The sequence below is a fragment of the Leptonychotes weddellii genome, chromosome 9 (genome assembly GCF_054177405.1).
Source record: "Leptonychotes weddellii isolate Sample4059 chromosome 9, ASM5417740v2, whole genome shotgun sequence".
NCBI lineage: Eukaryota > Metazoa > Chordata > Mammalia > Carnivora > Phocidae > Leptonychotes > Leptonychotes weddellii.
The window spans coordinates 6769177-6794941 of record NC_138377.1 but is presented as its reverse complement, the minus strand read 5'-3'; the positions used below and the strand labels follow the sequence as shown (position 1 = coordinate 6794941).

Genomic DNA, 25765 nt, shown 5'->3' with positions numbered 1-25765 from the left:
TGCTGTCTCTCTCTCTCTCAAATAAATAAATAAAATCTTAAAAAAAAAAGAGAGAATACAGTGACTCTCTAATAATGGGAGTGTTTCAGGCAGTGTGGGATGGCCATCTCCCTGGCTTTGAAGAGGACATATCTAAGGTCAAACCTTGACTTCTCCATGTGTGTGACCTTGAGCAGCTGATTTAACCTCTTTGGCCTCTGGCTCCTTCTCTGGAGAGTGGGAACCTTGCCGAGTGGACGTACATGAGCCAGAGCAGCTCCAATTTGGGGAGGATGCATCGCAGCAGGAGACATGCCCAACAGCACCTGGGGTCAGTGGGCAACTGTCAGAGCAGGCTCCTCTCTTGATTCCATTAAAGGCAATGATGGCAGTAACATTGGCCATGGCTATTGTAATGGGTTCAATAGTGTTCCCCCCAAAGATATGCCCAAGTCCCAACCCCTGTACCTGTGATTGTGACCTTGTTTGGATGTAAGGTCTTTGCAGATGTAATCAAGGTAAAGATTTCAAGATGAGATCGTCCTGGATTTAGGGTGGTCCTAGGTCAAATGACTGGTGTCCTTAAAAGAGAAAGGAGAGGGAGATTTTGCAGACACAGAGAGAAGGTGGCCATGAAGACAGAGGCGGATATTGGGATTATGCAGCCACAAGCCAAGAAATGCCTGGAGCATCAGGAGCTGCTAGAGGCAAGGAAGAATTCTCCCCTGGAGCCTCCGGAGGGAGCATGACCCGGCCAACACTTTGATTTTGGACTTCTGGCCTTCAGAACCGTGTGAGAATAAATGTCTCTTAAGCCACCCAGTTTGTGGTCATTCATGTGGCAACCACAAGAAACCAAAACAGCTGCCAACCTGTTTATGATAAAATAGGAACTTCGTAAGTTCTGTAGCATTGACTCAAACTGCCTTTCTAACTACAAAAAAAAAAAAATTCTTATCTCTGATCTCTGTCTTTCTCTTCCCCCCCCCCGACCCCCACTCAGTCTCAGCATGCCCTATCTTTATGTTCAATCTGATTACCCATGGAAATTTTCCCGACTGAGCTGATTAATCAAAATACTGAGTCATACATATTACACTTAGAAATTCCTGATCGTGCTTAAAAATAGTCAGTAACAGATATGTACAAATAAGCCCAGCTACAAGCCAGAGTGATTATTGGTGATTTAATTCACTCCAGGATCATAAGGGGGTGTGTGAAATTATATGGCAGGAAGGCATTTTTAATCATATGTCTTCACTAATAACAAATATATTAATGCATTATACACATGCAAGCTTTGGTGAGTCATTTATTCATTCAATGTATATTTATTGGATGGTGTGTCAGGCACCATGCAAGCCCTCTGCTTGTATCGAGCTTCAGTCTAGTGCAAGAGATGAATAGCTCCATGTGCAATGCCATCAGGTATTGAATTTGGTGACGAGTGCTTTAGAGGAAGGATGTGGGCTGCTTGGGTTGAGGGTTGAGTGTGTGGTTGAGGCTGAGGGCTTGATTCTGGAGCGGGGGCCCTTGGTTTGAATCCCAGCCCTGTCTGGACAAGCTACTGACATGGTGGGGTCTCTGTTTCTTAGTTCTCTAGTCCTTGAGGCTAGCCTTTCTTCTCAAGTCATGGTCTTTTGTGGGTTTCAGTGGACAGACAGCCTGACATGTCAGTCAAGCTCCGCCAACTTGATAGAACTCGAACTCCTGACTCAGTCTCCCCTGTGGTGGGCAGCAGCTGAGATCTCTGCCTGCCCTTTCAGCCTGCCAAATGTCTCCTCCTTGGGCTTCTTGGAGTCTTATTCATGCAGGGGCAATTCATTAATCAGCCAGAGATTTCAGGGGTGTTTTTATGGGGGTCTTAGGGCTGCCCCCGTGGCTCCATTCTGCAATCCTTCTCCATTTCCAATTGCTCTAGCAGTTCAGATCCCATCCTCTGACTCCTAGGGCTAGTAAGATTGCGACTTTCCTTTTGAGTTCTAGTCACCATGTGGTGTGTAGACTGCGGAGTGTCCTCAGTGGAAAGGTCAGATAAACATGGATCTTCCTCTTCTTTCAAGGATCAAATCCCCTTCAGTTGGCTGCCATCCCATGGGAGGTTAGTATAGTATAAGCTCCCCCCCCCAACTACCAGCAGAACTATCTGACTTCTTTCTTCAGTTTATACTTGCTCCTTACGTTAGTTCCTCCATTCTCATAAATAACCCATCCTCATTTCTAACAAGCCAACTATGTGCTGATGACCCCCAAGTTTTTATTGGCACCCTCTGAAATCTGTGTGGATTTGAACAGAGACACAGAGAAAAGGGCCTTAAAGACTCAGAAGTTGGAGCCAAAGAGGAAGTGCTGGCAAAAGGCACAGGAAAAAAAGTTTTCAGAAAAGGAAACAGAAACCAGGGCAGAGGTGTGTTCTAGAGGCCAAGAGACCTCAAGAAGAGGAGAATGGCAGGTGGGGGGGGGGGCTGCTGTGAGGAGGCCCAGTGACCTGAGCAATGGTCACCATAATTAGTAACATGGGGCCACTGGCGACCATTGCGAGAATGCCTTGGTGGCATGAAGGAGGCAGAGGGCATACTGGAGGGGTCAGAGAGAGGGTCAAAGAGGAGATGAAGGAGCAAAGACATAGATGTAGAAAGAGGGCCACAGTTAAGGAAGGTGTAGTCCATGGAGCATCAAAAGACAAAGGTAGCTTTTTACAGTTTCTCAAAAGCACCAAGCCTCATACTCCCATGCCTTTGCTTATGTCTTTCCGCATGCCAGGAATGTCCTTCCCAGCCCTGTCTGCTTGACTCATGTCCACACCTCCTTCAAGACTTCATTCGAGGGTCCAGCTTTGCCTATTGGCCCACTCCCCCTGCTTGGTTAGATATTGCTCCTCATTCATTCATTTTTATTCTCCTTCATCTCTTCCTGCTTACCCCTGGTCACAGCTATTGGAGTTCAGGAATCCAATGAACTAACACCCCATCTCCTTTCCTCTGAAATAAGTTGAAATACGGACTTAGGATCAAACAGATGAATAGCGGAATGCCACCTTTATGATTGGTAAAGCTTCACTGAAGAATGTGGTTTCACCTGTGGACTTGTGAGCTTCCTTGAGACTTTGGCCCCTGATCTAAACCTTAGGATGAGCCCCCTGCCCCATGCCCATGTTCAGTGACTTCTCACAGTCTACCCATCTGACAAGTCCCTTCTTATTTGGGAGGACTCAGTGGGGGAGAGGGCTGAAATTCCTTCCTATTACTGCTTTTCCCGGGATGCGGGATGGAATTTTCCTTGTGGGAACTTGAGGGAAGGAACAGCAATCTCCTCTCATAATGCAGCCACTGCTGACCTGTAACAGTCACTTTGTGTCCATCTGCCGCAGCAGAGCGTGGCCTCTTGGAGATAGCAATCTAGTCCTGTCCCTCCCCATCCTGAGACCAACACTGTGCCTAGGGCATAGTAGGTGCTCAGTAAACCTTTGTTCAACAGTACATGTATAATGTTAAGCATGCAGATGCATCAAAAGATGCACCGCAAATGGATGCCAAATGTCCCGAATCCTCTTAAAGCTGCTTGACAAATTTTTAAAACACCTGAGGCCTTATCGCTATGCTAACCTAAGACCAATGACAGCCAGGGGAAAGAATGATCAAGTTCACAAATTATCCTTTGGCTTATATTTTAATTCCCAGAGATAAATGTTACCTCGGTTAAATCAGGCTTTACGCTTCTATTGCAGGTGTTAGCTTATGAAAATATTGGCTGAGCTCAGCTCCCTGGTGTGAGATGTAAATCCTGGGAAAGGCAAACATACCAGTGGATTGCAGCCTGAGTTTCTTTTATTAATGGTCACTAATGGTCTGCAATCAAGCCACACCTGCTAGCGGCAAAAACAATTGGCTTGTTTGCTTGAAGTGAGTATAATTTATCAACTTGCTGATTATTCATCTCTCTCAAGGCATTAGCCAGAGACATTTATGCAGAAAAAGAGAAGAAAGAAAGTGCACCTACCTAGGTTTAGTGGGCAGTGTGGAGTTATCATGGTTCTGGAGTCAGACCGTCCTGAGTATAAAGCCCCATTCTGTCACTAACTAGCTCCAAAGACAGTCAAAGATTCTGTTTCTCAAGTGCAAGGTAATGATAATCAGACCTGCCTTTCAGGGTTGACAGTAAGGATTCAAGAGGTCAACACCCTCTCAAAGTCTCCCTTAACAGACATACACCACATTTCCATTCCTGTGCCCTTCTGCTATTTCCCCGAAATTTATTCATCTAGCTCACATCTGAAAGCACATTTGCGCCATCTCTCCCTCCATTCACACCTTTGGCCTCATAGAAGTTTCCCTCTAAGCAGAAAAACAGAAGAAGCAGGGGCACCTGGCCTGGTGCACAGCTGGATTGCCTTACCTGCTGGGGCCCAGTAGAGACAGAGCGCTGAGCCCGGAGCCGGTCCCGGAACCTCGGGAGCGGGCAGGAGGAGCAGACCTGTGCTGTGGGATTGGCTGCCCAGCCCTGCAGCTCGAGGGCTTGGTCACCGTGCGTATTCATTTGCTTGCGCTGCCAGAACAAAACACCGCAGACTGACTTCAACAGAAGAAATGTATTTTCTCTGCAAGTTCAAGATCAAAGTGAAGGTAAGACCGTTTTCTTCTGAGGCCTGATTCCTTGGTCTGTAGGTAGCCCCATTCTCCCTGTGCCCTCACATGGTCATCCTTCTGTGCTTGTCTGTGTCCTAATCTCCTCTTCTTATAAGGACCAATTGGGGTTCCCGGGTGGTTCAGTGGGTTAAGTGTCTGCCTTCGGCTCGGGTCATGATCCTGGAGTCCTGGGATCAAGCCCCACGTCGGGCTCCCTGCTCAGCGGGGAGTCTGCTTCTCCCTCCCTCTGCCTCTTCCCCAGCTTGTCCGTGCTCTTGCTCTCTTTCTCTCTCTCAAATAAATAAAATCTTTAAAAAAAAAAAAGGACACCAGTTATATTGGATCAAGGCCCACCCATATGACCCCATTTTAACTTAATCACCTCTTAAAGATCCTATCTATAAATAAAGGCATATTCTGAGATACTGGGGGTTAGGACTTCCACATATGAACTTTGTGTGGGGGACACAATTCAGTCCAGAGCACCGTGGAAGCAGTGCTAGAGGCCCAACAAGCAGCCCAGGGTCTGGAGACAAGGTGGGACCCATGCCTTGAGGCACATCAGATGTGTCCCACACGGGGTTCTAGCATGCCCACTGTCTGGGGTTGGCCTTCAGAAGGGGCAGGACACACACAGGACCTTCTCAGGGACACCTTGGCACCTCATCCTTTCGCCTCCCTCTTCCTTCTCTGCTTCTTCCACCCTCAGTGTTAGTCTGCGGAAACCTCTCCTATGCTCTGGCCTTACCCCCGAGACCTTGACCTTTGACACTTAAAAACCCAACCTTTTGAAACTCACAAATCTTTTCTGAATTATATTGCTTCTGCCATGAGTTTCAAAAGTGTATTTTAAAATTAAAAAGCTGACAGTTGCCATCTCTGCTCTCTGGCTCTCTTCCTTGTGGCTTTCTGTCCCTGACACACAGGACTGGAATGTCCTTATTGCCTGAACCGGGGAGAAACCACAGGGCACAGAAGAGATTAATGGGGGGAAGGACAGGGGAGTAAAGTGATTCATATTAACAAAATCTAGCCCACTGTACTCTGTCTTCTCAAAGAGCTCTGGCTCACTCAGATTTCTCCTGCAGCTGACCTTGACATTACCTCAATGACCGGATCCTAGATTCCTGAAGGTCAGGGGCCATGTGCCAGCCTACACTGTGGGATCCCACATTCCCTTTGACATAGAGGAAGAGCATAATCAGTGACATTGTTCAGCTGAGTTCTAATCTGCTTCCACTACTTACTAGCTATAGGACTTTGGGCAAATTGCCCAAGTTCTCCAAGACTCAATTTCCTTGCCTGGAAAATGGCCTAATAATGGTAGAGCTCCTGGGAAGACCAAATGAGATGTAGGTATAATGTACTTAGGACCATGCCTGGCACGTGGTAACTGCTAAAATCTTTCATGTTTTTAAAAAAATTATTTATTTTATCTTAGAGAGAGAGCACACATGTGTGGGTGTGTGTGAGCAGGGGGAGGGGCAGAGGGAGAAGGAGAGAGAGACTCCTCAAGCCGACGCCCCACTGAGCATGGAGCCCAACACAGGGCTAGATCCCAGGACCCTGAGATCATGACCTGGGCCAAAATCAAGAGTTGGTTGCTCAATTGACTGAGCCTCCCAGGCGCCCCATCTTTCAGTTACTACTATTGAAAAATATTTGCCTGTAGATTAATTGACAGGCTATGAGTTTAGTTAAAGCAAGGTAGTGGTGATGGTGATGATGTGTGGAAATTGGGAAAAAAGCATTTTCCATGCAGTGACTGTATTGGGCAACAAGTCTCTCCAATTCTCTTGTGATAAAACGATTTTTGTTTTACTTAGGGCCCGTTTGAGTCTCATAACAATGCTCACAAATAGTGTCTTTTGTTCCAGAATCTTGGAGCAGCCCTGAAATCAAAACATAATAGGAACTGGATGGTTGAAAAGAAAAGCAACAATTTGCTTTTGCCTTGGAAGAGCACACCTTCCTTTCCTAAGTTTGCAACCTGGTAGCTGATATGAACATGGATGTGTATTTGACCTGAGTCTATGGCTAGTCACTGGCAATCAATGATGACAGCCTCTGGTGGCTGGCTCCTGGAGGTGGAGCAATGTGAGAGGTGGACCTCATGATGTTTAGAAGGAGAGAAGTAAGAGAGGGATGAACAGAAGGAGGAAAGCAACTTTTACTGAGTGGCTGAGGGGGCAAGAATTTTGCATACACTATCTCATTTAATCCCAACAACTACGAGCAGTTCCAGGCAAGGAAAGAGGCTCAGCGAGGTTAGTAATTTCTACAAGGTCACACAGCAATTAAGAGGCAGAAGGAGTTTCCAGACTTGGGTCTGCCTCATTCACAAAATCCATGCTGCTATCATATTACCACACTGCTTCTCTCTTTCTCTAAGGGCATTTGTCTTCACTTTCAGAAAGTGTGGAGTGGGAGAAAGGAGGAATACTCATGCCCCCAGGAGTTTGAGAGTATCAGATCCAGTGTGCAATGTGGGAAGTGGAGCGAACAGGAGAGATGATCTGGAGAGAGGTTCTAATGAAGCAAGCACCCGGTATCCTGGAATTTATTCAAATCCACCAATCATAACATGCCCCATTATTTTATATGCCTCTGATAAAGATGAAATCACTACCAATTACAATTGGCATTGATTGTGAGACATATCCTGATTTTGGAGACGTTAAAGAGTAAAAAGCTTGCATGTTAGAATTGATACGAGATGTCCTTTATCAAGGCCAGCTCCTATCCTGTCTTGAAGTTCAACACAGGACACAACAACCATTTGAGGTATTCTAAGCACAAAGCAATTTAATGCAAGATTTTTATAAAATTGCTGAAGGGCTGGACTAGCAGAACTAGCTGGAACTCTGCAGAATTGTCTTGTTAGGGAAGCCACAGTCGAAGAGGGGAAGGAAAAGGAGGCTGCCATTGGGATTTGCAAGTTTAGATAAAGTTGTGAGAGTTCTAGCAAAGTCATGGTATATGCATGGGTAGGATACAGATTAAAATTGCCAAGGGAACGAGCGGAGCCCAGGATTCCAAATGCAGAGCATCAGTTGTCCTCTCCCCATGGGGTTAGGGGAGCATTACTTTCCAGCACCAACATGTGATGATACTGTCAGTTTTGCCAACCAGACACCCAAGCCTCAGGGTCCAGAGTTCTTATTGGGGCTCTACCACAAAGGCATGACTGATCGCCCACATGGCTGATCTCAGTCTCTAAACCCCCTGGAGCTTGACTGATACTGCATGACCCAAAGCACCTGCCATAAATTGTGTTGTTGGTTCTTCCAACGTGGTCCCACCCTAAATCATATTGTTGGACCATCTGGTGACCCAAGGCTCCCAGGCAACCAGAGACACTCCTATCAAGCGTGGCATTTCAAGGTCTTCGAGATCACCTCCCAGAAGCCGGGATGACGGTCAGAGCTCTTTTTGGGCAAGGTTAAATTCTTTACTACACATAACAACTGTACTTGTCACCCAGGGATCAAGAAGCTGCTCCTTCCACCAGAGTCACTGCCTTCTGACACTTACGGAATAAGACATACGGGATTGGAATATGGTGGCAAAAAACTTCCAAGGCTCCAAGTCTGTGTTGATGCCTCACTTCCGCCCTCCAAATCTTCCTGAGGAGTCTCACCTGGTGGAGCCTAATATACATTTAGAGCCCTAAGTACTTAGGGGGTCTGGGAAATGCAGGTTTTACCTTTGCAGCCTCTGCAGTAGGAAAGGGCAGTAGAAGATGGTAGAAATGTGTGCTGAGTGTCAGTAGACCTATCTGTCACTCCTACTGAGTAGGAAGAGAGCAGTGCATCTACCGGTGTCCTCTGCTGAGAGCTGGTGAGCCAGCACACGGAGAAACAGCACAGTTGTTCTTGGAGGTGCACACATTAAATTTTCCTGTACCATTAATCTCTCAAAACTTGGGGAAGACAAATAACTATGGCATCTTGAAAACCGGCTCAGGAGATAGAAACACACGAAATGATGAATGATTGGTGCACTGCAGGGGGAGGGGTTAAACATTCAGTCTTCTGCGTTGGTTGAAACCTTGGCTTAAAGTCCAGCTGCATCACTTCCTAGCTGTGTGACCGTGAGCCAGTTACTTACCTTCTCTGAGCTTTAGTTTCCTTATCTCTGCAGTGGGGGAAGGGGTAGTAATAGCAACCTCCAAGGGCTATTGTGAAGATTTCTTGAAATTTGGCTGGGAAAGTATTAGCACAATTCCTGGAAAATGCTTAAAACAATGAATGGAAGCTGTTATCATCACTGTCACCTCCATCATCATCATCATCATCATCAGGATAAAGAAAAAGAGGAGAAGGAAACAGTTTCCTAGGCCTTTAAAACCCCCTTCATCCACTTCTGACCTCAGAATAATCTGTAATCATCAATTATTGTGTCATTAAATCTAAAAGGACCTGTTTCTACTATCGTGGAAGTCACCAGATTAGTTCAGTAGAGTAACTAGGTCAATGTTTGTCACCTTGTCTATGAAGCTTGGCAGGAACAACTTGCTCTTTTTTCTGCATTCTCACTGCACAGAGTCTGTGTGCCACCAGTTAGTCCTTACGTCCTTTTCCAACATCAGCAGCTGTAACTGATATCAGGATGGCTATAGAATCAGACAGCTCTATTGGTCACCAGCCCTGACCTTGAACAAATCAGTTCCTTTCTCTGGGGCTTTGTCTCCCCACCTGGACACTGGGGATCATATTATTCACTTCTCAGGGTTACCGGGAGTAGTTTTCCCAGCACATAATACATGCTCATAAAAATTCACAGCTCCTAGAATTTGTAGACATGGCTGGCTTTCCCACTGGATTATAAATTTCTTAAGGACACTGTGCCTGGCATATGGTAGATGCTCAAAAGTCCTTGCTAAAATGGCAAGAATGGCTCTGGGCATCTGGGATGAAAAGAGGCATTGAAACCAGGGGCAGGGGACTCAGAAGACCCTCATACACATTCCACCCTTCCCTCCTTTTCTTTTTCCTTCCTCCCAGGAGGTAATGTTTCCTGGGATTGTTGTTAGGTTGCCTATACTGACTAATGACACCCTAGCAGCTTCATTCCAGGTAGATCAAAGCCCTTTCAAAGCCTTGGGGAAGGCAGAGAACTGGTTGGCCCAGGATGATTATTCCTATTCTATGGATGAAAGCAACAGGGACCAGGACTCAGGAACAGATTCATGAGCAGAACCAGGGACTGTTGGGCAGCCTGCCAGGGCAATGTTGCCTCTTGGTGACTATCATATTTGTTTGGACTTCCCAGACCTTTTCCAGCATGGGCTAGCCAATACCAACATTCTCTCTCTCCGTCAAAGTGCCCTGTTCTATTGTTACCTTTCTGTGCCTTTGTACTAGGGTTATAAGAGCTGGCCGGGCTCCTGGAATAAAAAAGGGCAGTCTGGGGCCTGGCTATCTGGCAAATCAATACAGATCCCATGCATAGATTTTTGGCTGGTCTGCCTTTGCTAGGAAGCTGGAAAATTTTTATTCATTGAGCTGAACCCACTTATGGGTCACCCTGCTTTATCTATGATGATCTGTTAGCTAGGAATCCCATTAGCTGACTATGACAGCCTTGTGCACAAATCTCTATTCCTGCATTGAAAATATCTCTTTATTAGAAGTTTCCTAATGTACTGGGGCTGTGCATAAAGAGGCAGTGAAAACAGTACTTTGTAGATTCAGGGGTCCTGGAATAATTTCAAGTCTTTGAGATATTTCTCCCCCTTTAAGAACTGAAATAATGTATGTGAAAAAGCACAGTGTCTAACCCATGGTAGAGGCTCCTTAAACATTAGTTAAATCAGAATCCCCAGAGTCCCCAGAGGTTAGCTCATACCCTGGCTGAGAGTAAGTGCTCAGTAAACATTTGTTTGGACTGTAGATGTTTTTGCATAGATAACAGGGTTATATTCATGGACCTTTCCTCTCTAGTTCAATTCTTAAGTTCTAAAACCCATCCATAGCAAGTTCTCACTGGTCAACTTTCTGCACAACCCTGATCTTGATACCAAGCTATCAACTCATCAAAATTCATTGATGTCCCAGGGTTGTATCCCCATCTACAGGGGTGTATCCCAGGGGTGTCTCCCCATCTACAGCATTTCAGACACACTCTCTCCATGAAGGCAGCTTGGACTGGTCTCCTGCCATGCTCTGCACTGGTAGGACATTCTCAGCATATGTGGGTGGTGTTGGAGGTGTTAGCAACTGCCTGGGAACTTAACTGCACTTAAGTAGCATTTAACAGTAAGCCATCCAACTGAGGGTGACATAACCACGAGCTCCAGAATAAATATGTTCCATTCTCACCTTGGAATACTCCACGCACTGCTGCTGGCTTAATTGTGCTTTAAGGCCAGCCAATTGTGAACCCAGCGTGGAAGCAGGGACATTTCTTCCATATGTGTATGTTGAGGTTAGGGGAACATGGTCACAATGTGAAAGATAAGTCCTGTTCCAAGTCTTCTTAGCACATGAGTCCATGCGCGTGTGTACGTGTGTGTGTGTGTGTGTGTGTGTGTGTATGTATGTGTAGAGTGTCTTTTTCTCAATGGATTCTAGACACATTGTCTTGCTGGGGAATTCCACACCCATGAGATGTGTGAATCTTGAGACCTCTTTGCTGACAAATACTCATTGAGTGCTCACCTTGTGCATGTGTTTCCTTTGGGGTCTCAACAGAAAGCAGATGACACATTTGAGATAAGATGATCTGAGGAGGGTTTATTTGCAAGGAGACTATTAACAAAAGTGTGGGTGTGGGAACCACAGGAGTGGAATAGTAGCTTGTGGCTCAGAGTAGTTGTGGTATTTGTCTGCAGATCTGAGGCACAAAGGGAGGGAGCTGTCACTGTAAGCTGGAGGGGAGGGCCAGGGAGCCACTGCTCCTTCAGCTGAGGGACCAGCCAACTGGAGGTGACCTTGCCAACAACACCTATCCTCATCAATGACCCTTCTCACTAGTATCCTTCTGCCTATGGATTTGGTGATTTTGAGCTAGAACATTGTTCCAGTCCGCAGTAAGCTTACAGCTGCATGGCTGATGGAGGTTTAGACAATTTATTGTAAATACAAAGGAAACCATGGCATAAGATAATAGATGAGATGCCACGGAAGGTTAGGTAGACATTGAAGTAGGCTTTGAAACACAGTTAGGATTTAGATGTATGACAATCGTTGGGTAGAATAATATTAATATTATCTACTATTTATTGAGCACCTACTATGTGCAAAGCACTGTCTATAGATCATCTCATTTAATCCTGACAGAAACAGGAAAGCAAGACTCACAGGAGTTAAGTAACTTTCCTTAGGTCACAAAGCTACAAAGTGAAAGAGCTTAGGGTTTGCATTGCCGGCTGTTCGATTCCAGACCCAGGCCGTAGTGCACTGAACCAAGCTGCTGGGGGACGAGCCTTCCAGGGTGGTGGAGCAGAAGGTGGGAAAACGCGAACGCAAGTAGGCAGAGGAGACCCTTAGCCCACGGGACCATAGGGCTTCTACTACATCCAACCCTTTGCCAACACACTTAATTTGATAAATCAAGCTACTGCGAACACTGGCAATACTTATTTCGGTTCCAACAACATTGGAGGGTACAGTATCTCATCAAGACTGACTCGCAGGCAGTAAACCACACTTCCCGGAAGCTCAGGCGGGCGGAGGGACCCGGATCATTTTGAGCCTGGGAAAGACTCCATTTCCCAGCATGCAGCGGGAGCGCCGGCCCACAACTCCCGGCATGCGTGGGGAGGCGGTGCGGGCTGGCGCGGGCTCCGCCCCGCTCCGCGGCTGCCCCGCCTCTCCCGCTCGCCCTCAGCCAATCGGAAGGCTCTATATTGCAGTGTGTGACGGGGCCGACGCCGCCGTGGAGTTGCAAGTCGGCGAAAGCGGCGGGAAGTTCGTACAGTGCAGAAGGCGGCGCGTCTCCGGCTCGGGGTAGGGAGGCCGCGGGCGGCGCGGTGCGAGAGCGCGGGCGCCGAGTGGTGACCGCGGAGGGGCGGCCGGGGGCTGGGCCGGCGCTGGCGCCGGGCGTCCGGGCGGCCGTGATCTCGGGCGGCGCCGCGCGGGCGTCCCTTCCTGCAGGTTCCCCTCAGGCCCAGCAGCGGCCCCGGCTTCCTGCACCTGCCCCGCCCCCCTCCTCCGGCCTAGTTGCTCGTTCTCGCGCGCTCAGACCTGCCTCGCGTCCTGGGCACTCGGGGCCCAGTCTCAGGGCCGGGGGCCGGGTGCCAGCAAGGACCGACGAGGTTCCTCTGGCATCATGAAGTTCACATTCGGGAGGGGAAACACCGAATAGAAGCAAATGCTACAGTTTGCAGACCCCGAAAAGCTCCCTTGAACCCAGGACAGGCGATCGTAGGCCAGAGTGATGGGGGTGAGGAAGGGCATCCCAGAGGAGGTGACGTTTGACTTGAGAACTGAGAGGGGAGAGGGAGCCTGCCCCCCTGAGGATAGCGTTCCGGGCCCGGGAACCTTAGGGTGGGGGACTGTCCCCTTACCAACCTGTCTGTCCGGGTAAGGCCAGGTAAGAGCTTGCCCTGGAGGGCATGGTGCAAGGCGGTAGAGCTCCGTGAGTCGTTTATACTGTAAGGGATTTCGTATGCCTTCTCTCTCCCTCCCTGGCTGACACGGTGGCACCCTTTACTGATGCAGTTGTATCTGAGGGCAACACATAGTTTTTCCTACTGCCGAAATAGTTTTTGGTTCTGGTCTCAAAGCTCTTAGGTGATGTAGTTAAAATCGACGGACAGCACCAGAGGCGTTGGGCTGAGAGGCAGACACTAGGTTCCTGTTGAGGCCATCCATTTTTCTAACTTCTTTTTTGTCAAGTCACTCATTTTTGGTTTTTTTTGTATCGTCTCTTCCCTTTCCCTCCCCCATCTTTTTTTTTTGGAACAACTTGGAAATACCAGTTTTGCTGTTGGGGTGGCGGTTTTAGGGAGCTGTTGACGAGCCTCATTAATCCATCCTCCCTCCCTCCCACCCTTCCTTCCTTCCTTCCTTCCTAAATTGCCTATCTTTTGAGTCTGAATTCACAAGAGGGAAAAAATGTCACTATTTTTCAGAGTTCAGAATCAAAACACCTTTTTATCATATGCTGAGCATCTCTTTGGGGAGAATTTAATCTACAGTTTTAAAGCAATTTCAGAGGGAAGCTAGGGTTCTTTATATAATCATTTTATTTAGATTATGCTGTTCAAAATGGCATGTAGTAATTGGAATTAAATTTCTGGATAGATAAGGTTATGTTCATCTACCCATAGAAGGAATGTAACTTAAGTAGTCACCTAATAATAGCTTTCTCTGCTGAAGCGATCACAGATGGTTATTCTCTGTGCATCTCAACATTGCTGATCCGATTCTGTTTTAATACAGTAAGACAACTTGAATTTAATAACAAAAAACTTGTGTGAAGTATCACTGTAAATTTAGTGCTAGTATCTGGTACAGATACTAGGTTTATAGTGTAGTGGCTTCTCGTTTCGTACTGCAAAAATTATGAGAGGTTATTTGTTAAACAAATGGGATAATGGAGTAATGTGTCAAGCATAGAACCTGGCATAGAATAAGTTACTAAGTGCCCAGGAAATGGTTCTGTGGAAAGCTTAGGCTAAGTTTTATTCCAGGATGCAAGTGTATATTTAAAACCAGCAGTACATTCCAAATGTTGACAGACCCTAAAATTTCTTAAATAGGCCACTTTTTTTTTTTGTATTTGAGAACTAATGTGAAATAAATATGTAAGTGAATGTCTTAGATGTCTAGAAAAGAAAAAATAAGAGTTTATTTTGATAACTGTATATTTTTGCCTTAAAGTCATCCCTAATAAGATACGGTGTACCATGAATAGAATTTTGAATTGAAAAATAAAATTTTGAAAGGATTTTTGATATGAAAAATAAAACTTACTGGAAGCTTTAAAATTTACCTTATATCAAATGAAGGATGAGTCCTGAATTTATGCAAATGTGCAAATGCTGATAACACCATATATCAGGCAGTGAACCTAATGGGAATTAAGTGCTGCCTCTGTGTATGTGGGTGAGGCTTTCATGCAAATTGGTTTTGGTGGGTTATGAGAATGGATTGGTACCCGAATAGGACTGGAGAGTATTTTTTGGACTGGTAGGATATTTTCCACGCTTGCTGAGGTTATTTTTCAGAGTGAGCAGAAATAGACTCATTTATTCACCAGATATCATGTGCCTGCCTACTGTATGTCAGGAACTGGGCTAGCTGGGTATAGTCTCTTCTTGCCATTGGAGTGTTGTGTTTAAACACGTTTTCTTTGTTTTAAATTAATAGAGGTCATTCTTTTTGATTTCAGTTGTCTAGCATCCAGCGCACAACAAGTCAATATATGTATAGGACACATTTGAAAAACTACACCGTTATTGATAAATTTAGAAAATTCGGAATTTTTAACTTTCTTTTTTTTTCTTTTAAGATTCCATTTATTTATTCATGAGAGACAGAGAGAGAGAGAGGCAGAGGCAGAGGGAGAAGCAGGCTCCCTGCAAAGCAGGGAGCCCGATGCGGGACTCGATCCCAGGACCCTGGGATCATGGCCTGAGCCGAAGGCAGACGCTTAACCGACTGAGCCACCCAGGCGTCCCTAGAAAATTCGGAATTTTTAATAAGGATATAATATTAGTTTAGAAAGGTGACCGAGGGCGCCTGGGTGGCTCAGTTGGTTAAGCAACTGCCTTCGGCTCAGGTCATGATCCTGGAGTCCCGGGATCGAGTCCCGCATGGGGCTCCCTGCTCGGCAGGGAGTCTGCTTCTCCCTCTGACCCTCCTCCCTCTCATGCTCTCTGTCTCTCATTCTCTCTCTCGCAAATAAATAAAAAAAAATTAAAAAAAAAAAAAAGGGTGACTGAACCTGACAAAGCACTTAGCTAGGATATGTTTGTATTCTAGAATACGTTTGGCCCCTTGACTGAAACTCCTGTGAATATGTTCCTCCTTGGCATTGTAAATATGAGAAGAGGGCTGCGCCCTTTAATTTTTCCCCAACTTGGTTCCTGAATGCTGTTTACCTAGCACTGAGGTTGCTATTTTGAAGTAATTTCATGCACTTTCCCAATTCCTCCTGCCCCAGCTCTCCCAATGTAGTCTGTCATCTCTGCACTCAAACCAAGCACAGTCTACTACTCTTCTTCTGGATGACATGGGCAACCCTTTTGAAAAGGAACACTCTAGAGAGCCTAGAGAGGGATGAGGTGTGCCCTTCCCTCCCAGTAAGAGTTAGATTTTTAATATTCATCAGTAAATACTAATGACAAGAAACTACTTAGTAGTAGCATTCTCCAGTAAATTTATTAAGAAATTTGTTAGTCACAGCATCTTTGTCAACTTGGAAAAACACAGTGTGAATTATATTGTTTCTTTAGTCTTTATATAGATACATGGACTTTGATGATTCTTTGCAGTAATTCCTGCCTCTCCATGGGTTTCTGGCCCATTGGATGGGAACCAGTACTCTAGGATTTAAAAATTAAGATAGACACTGTTAACACTGGCTAATATTTAGGGGGAATATTAAATATACGCACATACTAAGATATTTACCAATAAAGCCGTATACCTTAAGTGGGATGATGTAGTAGGTGGAGTCATATAATTAAATTGCAAGGTTATTAGTTGGGAGATTTAAGAGCGTTCTGTCCTCTACCTTTTAAACAAATAGCATATTTTATTGGAAAGAAACATTTGTCTTAGGACCTCACTATCTAGTTGGTCCCACAAGGGACCTAAGAACTGGAAAATCATTAGGAACAAGGACAGCAGCACCCCCTGCCTCCCACTCTTTTGGGGGAAGCTAGAGTTCTTTCTGTGCATTTATTTCATCTCTTTGTAGACTGGCTGTCTTGCTGCTGTTTGCACGAGGATGTCTGCTCCACAGCTAGCTCCTTGTTTTAAGAACCCAAAAGAGATTCCATTATCCATCTTTGTCGTTTATATTTAAAATTAAAAAAAATCACGAGGTTAGAAATTTTACAGCTAACTACAGCTTTATTTCAGATTAATTGCTTTTCTCCAATTGTTTTACCAAGTAACAGCTGAACAAGTGCCATTGTTTGATGATACTATGTATAAATGCATTGTGAACACATTTCACAATACTAAGAGTTGGAAAGTGCTGTTAAACCTTCAGTCCTCATAGGCTATGGCTGGAAGACCTAGAAACAAACTTGTACTGTTTCTGTTGGCAATATTGCCTTTTTTTCACTTCTTATTGCAGTTTATAATATGGCAACAGAGCTAGCAACAAAGGGATTATATCTAAGTATACATTTTTTGTTAAAGGTAGTAAGGAAAAGTCTATTATTTGGGAATCAAGATAAAAGTTTTAAAAAATTCATTTTTTTTTTTTTTTAGCAAGCTAAGCTCAGGTTATAACATTTTAGAGGTTTAATCTTACTGGTTTTTCAGGCCCTTAGAAAATATTTTAGAAATTGTGACTTTCTTTTTTTTTTTTTTTTTTTAAAGATTTTATTTATATATTTGTGAGAGAGAGAATGAGAGGGGGGAGGGTCAGAGGGAGAAGCAGACTCCCTGCCGAGCAGGGAGCCCGATATGGGACTCGATCCTGGGACTCCAGGATCATGACCTGAGCCGAAGGCAGTCGCTTAACCAACTGAGCCACCCAGGCACCCTTTTTTTTTTCTTTCTTTTTTTAAAGATTTTATTTATTTATTTGACGAGAGAGAGAGGGAGAGCACAAGCAGGGGGAGCGACAGGGAGAGGGAGAAGCAGGCTTCCTGATGAGTAGGGAGCCCGATGCGGGACTCGATCCCAGGACCCTGGGATCATGACCTGAGCCGAAGGCAGTCGCTTAACCAACTGAGCCACCCAGGCGCCCAGAAATTGTGACTTTCAAACTTACATTACCTCTCATGCTGCTGGTGGGAATGTAAAACAGTACAGCCACACTCTGGAAATGAGTTTGGGAGTTTCTTAAGAAGCTAAACATATACTTAACAATTGTACTCTTGGGTATTTATCCTAGAGAAATGAAAACTTACTCACAGGAAGACCTGTACATGAATGTTCACAGTAGCTTTTTTTATAATAGCCAAAACTCAAAAACAACTCCACCTGTCCTTCACTGGGTAAATGGTTAAATAAAATGTGGTCTAGCCATATAATGGGACACCCGCTCATAATAAAAAAAAGGCACAATATTGTCAACATGCGACAGTTTGGGCGGAGCTTAACGGGCATTGTACTGAGTGCAAAAAGCCAATCTCAAAAGGGTGTGTGACTGTATCATTTGTTTATATAGTATTCTTGAAGTGACAAAATTGTAGAAATGGAGAACAGATCAGTTCCTGTGGGGTTGGGGCTGGGGGTGGTGGTGGGTTAACTCTGAAGAGGTAGCACAAAGGAGTTTCTGTGTAGTAACGGTTCTGTATCCTGATTGTTGTGATGGTTACACAAATCATTACATGGTGAACTGTCCTAGGACTATACTTAACACTCATAAAAAGGATGTAAAAACTGAAATTCGAGTAAGTAGTTTAGTTACTAATACTGTATCAATGACAATTTCCTGGTTTTGCCAGTAGTAGTGTGCTTGTCCAGTGTATGGCTCAACCACATTTTATTTAACCGTTAACCCACTGAAGAAGCTGTGGATTTTTTCTAGTCTTTGGCTATTACACATAAAGCTGCTATGAACATTCACGTTCAGGTTTCTTTCTTTTTCTTAATTTATTTGAATATAGTTGCTACAATGTTACATTAGTTTCAGGTGCGCAAAAGTGACTGGACACATGTATGCATTCTGCTGCCTGCACCACAAGTATGTAGCTGCCATCTGTCAGGATATATCGCTGTTACGTTATTAACTATATTCCTTACATTGTGCTATTCCTGTGACTCATTCATTCCATAACTAGAAGCCTGTGTTCATGTACAGGTTTTAGTGTGAATATGTTTTTATTCTTATAGGATAAATGCCTAGGAGTGCAAACGTTGGGTTGTGGGGTAAGTGAATGTTTAACTTAAGAAACTGCCAAATGTCTCCACTGTAGCTGTACCATTTTACAGTCCTATCATCACTCTATGAGAGATGCAGCTTCATCACATTCTCGCCAGCATTTGGGGTTGGCAGTATTTTTTATGTTAGCCATGATAATAGGTGTGCAGTAGTATCTCATCATGGCTTTAATTTGCATTTCCCTAATGCCTAATGATGTTGAACATCTATCTTTTTTGGTATGTCTATCTTTTTTGTGACTCGTCTGTTCGTATCTTTTGCCCATTTTGTGATTGGATTTGTTTGTTTTCTTACTGTTGATTTTAGAGTGTCCTTTGTATATCCTGAATACAAGTGCTTTGCCAGATAAGTGATTTGTAAATATATACTCTCAGTCTGTGGCTTGTCTTTTTATCTGTTATACTGTCTTTTGTAGTCCAAAAGTTTTTAATTGATGAAGTCCAGCTTATTGATATGTGGGTTGTGTTTTTGGCATCATGCATGTATCAGAATTCTTTTATCTAATCCTAGGTCAGAAAGATACTTATAATTTGATGCCTTACATTTAGATCTATGATCCATTTTGGGTTAATTTTTGCACAGGATATGAGGTTTAGGTCTTCGGTCTTTGTTTTTCTTTTCCTTTTGCCTATGGATGTCCAACTGTTCCATAACGATTAGTTGAAAAAACTACCCTTGCTTCATTGAATCATATTTTACTTTTATTAAAAAAAAATCAATTGGCCATACACGGTAAACGTCATACCAAAATGAAGATAGGAAGTGAGTGTGCAGTGAAGTATGAAAATTAATACAGATTTATGAAAGTACGACATGGCTTGAGTCTTAAGTATGTACAGATTTGAGAGGAGTGGGAATACATTTTAGAGAATAGCATGAGCAAAGACAAGTCCTAGAAAAAATAAGAACTGGCTCTCTTAGGGAGCAGGTAAGTGAAGGGGAGGAGGAAGAGGAAAGATAGTTGCTTCATGAATATAACCATTGGCTAGATTATAGAGTCTCTAATTGGTTTCATTTGCTCCTGCGGTTCTTGAGCAGGAAAATGATCCAGTAGAAATGGGCATTCGTAGAGGTTGTTGTAAGCCCTGTGTGGCGATAACAGGTTCACAAGGAAGAACAGGGTATAACCATAGCCCTTGACTTAGCGCTTTGTGTCAGGATGTCTACCGGAAAGCTCGAAAAGTGGTGTAATGTCGGTATTAAGTCCCTGGTATTTTCTAGAAGAATCATGGTAGATTTCAGACTTTTGCCACTGTCTTTGGCAAAGAGAACTCTGCTGCACTTCCAAACTCTTTCAAATTAATACTACTTTCGGTACATTTTACATGTGGGAAGAAGAGTAGTTTCTATTGACTCATTGTTGACATGGTTGACATTTCTTCTCAAGCCTGAAGGTCCTCGAGGTGAGCAACTTAAACGGTGAAAGCATAAAGAGTTAAGAAATTGGTCTGATGAGGAAAGCTAATGGCACCGCCTTTATTTAATCACGGCAGAGAAGAGTCTCAGGTTATTCAGTCAGTGTGTCCTGCCGCTTGTGTATGAAGAACTCTACAGAGAATGAGGGCCAGCAGTCTTTCTAAATTACTGAGGCCTAAACAAGGACACATGTTCCAAATTGCAGCATTTAGGATGAGCCTTAGGTCAGAATCTGGAAGAATTTCCAGACAATAATAACATTGGATATTACACGCAAGCAATCCGAAAGATCTTTAAGGCCAGAATAGGAACCTCCATGTACTTTGGGAACATTTTGCTTTAGTCAGGGGGATGTGACAGGGACAGGCCTTGAGTCCTCATTTGTTAATTTTGTGACCCAAATTACTCAGTTTTTGTTTCTTAGCACTCGTTTCATTTCTTGATTTCTTCTGAACAAATTATACTTTTTTCTCCCTATTCATCTGTGGCAATCTCTTGGTTTCTGCTTTCTTGCATTTAAAAGATTATCTTGGATATTGATTGGACTTCTGTCATTTAAAAAATAATCACCCAACAAATAGAACTTAATCTCAGGCAGACTGCTAAATATCAATGCATTTCTGCTTTCTTACTTAGAACATGGAAAAGCATGTCATCCCATTTTTGAAAACAATGATGACTTCTTGAGCAAGGATTTACTGCCTAAGAGATCACCGTGACGTGTGTTCATGAAAGATTGGCAGTGTGAAAAGCTTTAGCACGACTGCTTGTCTTCAAAGTACCTTTCCTGTTTGATTTAATTTCTTTAGTCTGATTCTTTTCTACCAGCCTAGATCTTTTTCCCACTGAAATGTTGAGATTGACCAAGAATGTTTCTTTTGTGATTGCAACCCTTCAGTATTACCACAGAGATTTTTTTTTTTCTACGCAGAAGAGCAAGCTCTTACAGTGCTATGCAAGCTGCCCATTTAAAACTATCATTGCTTGGCACCTATGCCCTAGTGACAGTTTGACCAACATGTGAGCAGGCACACTGCCATCCTGACAGATGGGCGGGAGTATAGGCAGCCAAGAAACCATGTATCTGCATCTAGTGTATTTGTTAAGGGCAGGATTCCCAGTCGGGGATGTTCAAACGTCTGTCCATCCTGAGCTTTCACGCCTATGGATAAAGGGATGTCATCATTAATTTCAGCTTCTGACTGAGATTCCGTGGGTATATAAGAGCTTCTTGGCTCTTACAGAAGTAGGCAATTGGGGACAATCAGGATAATTGTTCTCTCCTTCATCACAGGACTACTTCAAATAATCCTTTCCTCTTTCTTCTAGCCAGCTAGGTTTGCAGTGAGTACAAACCTGTCCAGACATTGTCCCTATCTATACTTCTAGAATATGTGCTGCTTCACTTGTTTTCCAGAGCACAAAAGCTTTGGAAGTCATTTAATGTTTGTGCTTTGGACAGCGATGTATGTGATTGAAGTCAGGTAGATCTGGGTTCAAATGTTAACCCCTGTATGACATTACGGCCACCTGATTTTACCATCAAACCAGAGTAAAATAATATCTATCTCAGGGTGGCTGTGAGAATGAACTGTGAGATGTGTGTCTGAATTACTTGGTATAATGTCTGGCCCACAGTAAGTGTTCATCATTACTACCATCATCGTTGCTTTAACATACCTGAGGGTATTTTTCTCTGGAGAATTATTTGAAACAGGAAGTCTTCTTTCAGCTCATCCCCCACCATTTTTGAAAGTCATGTACTGAATATTAGCATGTTGTCTGGTCTATAATGGAATGCTTCTAATGACAGGGAACTCACTACCTCTAGAGCAGGTTTTTCACCCATGGCACTAGTGACATTTTAGATGGGTCATTCTTAGTTGGGGCAGGGGGTTCTTTGAATTCTACGATGTTTAGCAGCATCCCTGGCCATGGGGACAAAATCATCCCAGATTGAGAATCACTGTTCTAGAGACAGCCGATCCTGTTTTTAATCAAGTTAGCAAGCTTTTTCTTATATTGAGTGGAAGTCTTCTTTATTGTTTCTCCTACCCAATTCTGTCTTTTGGAGACACTTAGAACAAGTGGTGCTCTGTTCTGTATAACGTCTTTTCAAATACCTGAAGATGATCATCAAGTTTTCTCAATCTTCTTGAGTTGAGACATCTCCAGTTCATTAGCTATTCCTTACAAGGCATGATTTCATGTCATTTCACCACACTGATGGCTTTCTTTTGATTTAATTCCATTTTTAAACTGTAGTGCTTAGAATTGAATGCAGTACTCTAGGGCTGGTTTAATTAGTAAAAAATAGAGTCGCATCTCTTGTTTAGCATTTTCCTTCTATTAGTGTAGGGAAGAATAATACCTTTCTTCTACATACTTTGTTCTTATTATCAGCTATATAATAGCTTTGATGACCACATCATACATCAAACTTGGGTGATGTTGAGTAGATATGTCTAAGCTGTATCTTCTTCATCCTGTTCTCAGGCATTAGTTTTGGGGTCCAACATGGGAGCTTATGTGTATCCTATTAAATTTTTTTTTTTATTGGATTTAGCTAACTGCAGTATTAATTCTTGGTTGACTTGGAAGTTTCTTTTAAAAGAAGTAGGTGATGATGCCGTCAACTGAGACTGAAAATACAGGAGCAAGGGCTGTGTGTTTGCATGTGTGTGCATGTGCGCATGGAGATTGAAAAGGGGATTAAGATGGAAGCCTGGGGAACCCCGATATTAAGAGGCATTTACGAGAAAGGAAGGAAGAAAGGATACCAAGGGAGGGGTGGGCAGAAGGTAGAATGAAAATGAGAGGAGTGTCTTGGAGGCTGGAGTGACTGTGTGAAGTACTGTGGTAGATACTTGAATACAAAATGAATAGGACGTGGTCTGCTTTCTCTGCACATTTGTATTTGCCCTGTCATTTAACTGTTCAGTTAATGGCACTACCTAGTCAGTTATGCCTGGAAAATTAGTCGTCCTCAGTTCTTCACACTCTTGCATCCATTCGAATTACCAAGTTCTACTGATTAAAAAAATTTTTTTTTCTGAAGTGTAATACACATACTGGAAAAAGAGCACAAATATTAAGGATCTAGCTCAGCAATTTTTTTTTAAACAAAGTGAACTCACTAAAATCACCACCACCCAGAGCAAGACATTCACTATTCTAGCACTCCAGATGCCCCTACTGTGCCTCTTTCCAGTAATTACTCCCACCTGAGGTAACAACTAGGCTGACTCCTATCGTTATAGCTTAGTTTTGCCCACTAAGTAGAATTTTACCATATCTAATCCTTCTTACTAAGCTTCTTTTATGCAGCATTGTGTCTGAGTTTAATCTTTGCTGCATGTGGTTTGTTGTTTTTTTGTAGCTTTGTTTTTCTGGTTATCTGTTACTGCATAACACACCACTCCAAACTTAGTGGGGGAGAACAGCAACCATTGTATTGGCTCATGGATTCTGTGGGTTAGGAATTTGGTGGGCATAGCTTGTCTATGCTCTCTACGGTGGTTGTGGTCTAGAATCATTTAGAGGTTCCTTCATTCACATGCATGGTGCCTTGGCTGGGATGTCTCAAAGATGAGGATCATCTGGGATTGTTGGCCACAGCAGCTGCATGTAGAATTCTCCACTAGGCCTTGGGTTTTCACAGCATGTCGGCTGGGTTCCCAGAGGAAGCTTCCTGAGAGTGACTTATCCTTGAAAGTCATATAATGACACTCTGCTATACTATTGGTTGAAATAGATACAAGAGGATTCAAGAGGAGGGAACATAGACCTCATGTCTTTCTGAGAGAGGTGTCAGAATTTGTGGCCATTTCTAAAAGTCATCACAAATTATATACCACAATTTATCCACTGTATTGCAGATGAATTTGAGTAGTGTCTACTTTGGAGCAGTTATGAATAATGCTGTTGTAATAATTCTTGTTCATATCTTTTGGTTCACGTATATATTCATTTTAGTTGGATATATAAGAGTAATTTGCCATAGTGTGTATGTATCTTCAGCTTTGATGGATAGATATTGCTAGACAGTTTTCCAAAGTGGTTGTACCAATTTATACTCCAACTAACAGTGTATGTGAGATCTAGTTGCTCTGTAGTCTTGCCTCTACTTGGTACTGTCATTTAAATATTTAGATTTTTTTTTTTAAGATTTTATTTATTTATTTGACAGAGCAAGACACAGTGAAAGAGGGAACACAAGCAGGGGGAGTGGGAGAGGGAGAGGGAGAAGCAGGCTTCCCACCGAGCAGGAAGCCCGATGCGGGGATTATGACCGAGCGGAAGGCAGACGCTTAACCGACTGAGCCACCCAGGCACCCCTAGAATTTTTTTTTAACCATTCCGTATTTGTGTAGAAGATCTCAGTGTGATTTTAATTGGCATTTCCTTGATAAGTGATTTGAGCACCTTTTCATATACTTGTTAACCATTTGGTTATCTTGTGTTGCAGAGTGACTGTCAAGTCTTGCTCATTTTTGACAAATTGGGTTGTCATTTTCTTATTGAAGTATTGGGGTTTGTATATATTCTGGATATGAATTCTGTGTTGAATATATGAATTGTAAAAATGTCTTCCCATCCTATGGCTTGCCATGTCACTCTTGTAACGTGTCTTTTGATGAACTAAAATTCTAAATTTTAATCGATTCCATCTTATCAGTCTTTGTGGTTAGTGCTTTTTATGACCTGTTTACTTTTGCTGCCCCACAGTCATGAAGATTTTTTTTTTTTTTTTTTAATGTTATCTTCTACTGGCTTTATTATTTTACCTTTCGTATTTAGGTCTGAGTGTCCAGGAATTGATTTGTGTTTGTTGTGAGGTAGGGAGGTCAAGATCCTCTCCACCCTCCCCCCCCAATATGTTTATCCATAGGAGTAGTAGAAGGTAGCATTGGGTCAGGTGGACACAGCTGGAAGTTAGGGTTCCTATATTCCTAGCCTTAACCTAACCTTTCATGCACCTTCTGAACTTGGGCTTATTATTAAACCCTTCTGGCCTCAGCTTCATCTGTAAAAGGAAGGATTTGAATGAAATGTGTTCTGATTTTCATTCTAGCTCTGGTTTGTTAGATCATTCTATCTAGTTCTACAGTTTTATTTAGGCTTGTTAGACTCTCCTTAGATCTGAATTCTGTCTGATGTATTCATGATACCTCCCAGCTTTCTGCTATCACCAGTTAGTGATGAGTATGCCATTTAGGTCTTCATCTAAGCTACTGATGAAACACAGCTTTTTTGATCACGTTGGCACGTCGCTGCCCAGACATGGTCTTCTGATCTTCTTGGTATTTTTTGTCCCCTGCCAGGAACTCATTATTCTGTTTTAGTAAGCCATGGTTCAGGACACCAGTTCAGTTTTTGAAAGCCTTTTGCATATACTATTCCTTATACTTGTCCCTTACTTTAGTTTCTACTTGAACTTCTCTAAGAGTCACAGATACAGTGTAGAGTTTCATGAATCATCAGAAGTTGTTTGTGACCAGCGAGTTCATCTAGGCAGTCTCCCTCTGGAGCATCTTACATATGTGCTTCTGGAAAGCGGCGTACCTTTGAATACCAGGTTTACACACTATAATTGTGTCCTAAGTAGCGTAGTCAGGAACCACCTGGATGACAGAACAGGAAATCTGTTGTTTGCTGGTTCCTGTGTGTTCTTAGAGGCCTGCTTTGGGGTAACTTCTACCCTTCTTTCAGAAGGTAAAGTTTTG

At 43.4% G+C, this 25765-nt stretch overlaps 1 protein-coding gene across 3 annotated transcripts in view; it reads left to right on the top strand.

Moving 5' to 3' along the window:
* VRK1 (VRK serine/threonine kinase 1) overlaps positions 1 to 25765 on the top strand; it is a 235210-nt gene that overhangs the window by 146573 nt on the left and 62872 nt on the right. Inside the window, exon 1 of one of the 3 annotated variants that reach the window (XM_031030676.2) lies at positions 12435 to 12556. The exons of 1 other annotated variant lie outside the window; for it this stretch is intronic. The gene's annotated coding sequence lies outside the window, so the exon portion shown is untranslated. Of the gene's footprint in view, positions 1 to 12434; positions 12557 to 12779; positions 12993 to 25765 lie in introns of those variants that run through there. One more of the 3 variants, XM_081829982.1, reaches the window with a different exon arrangement.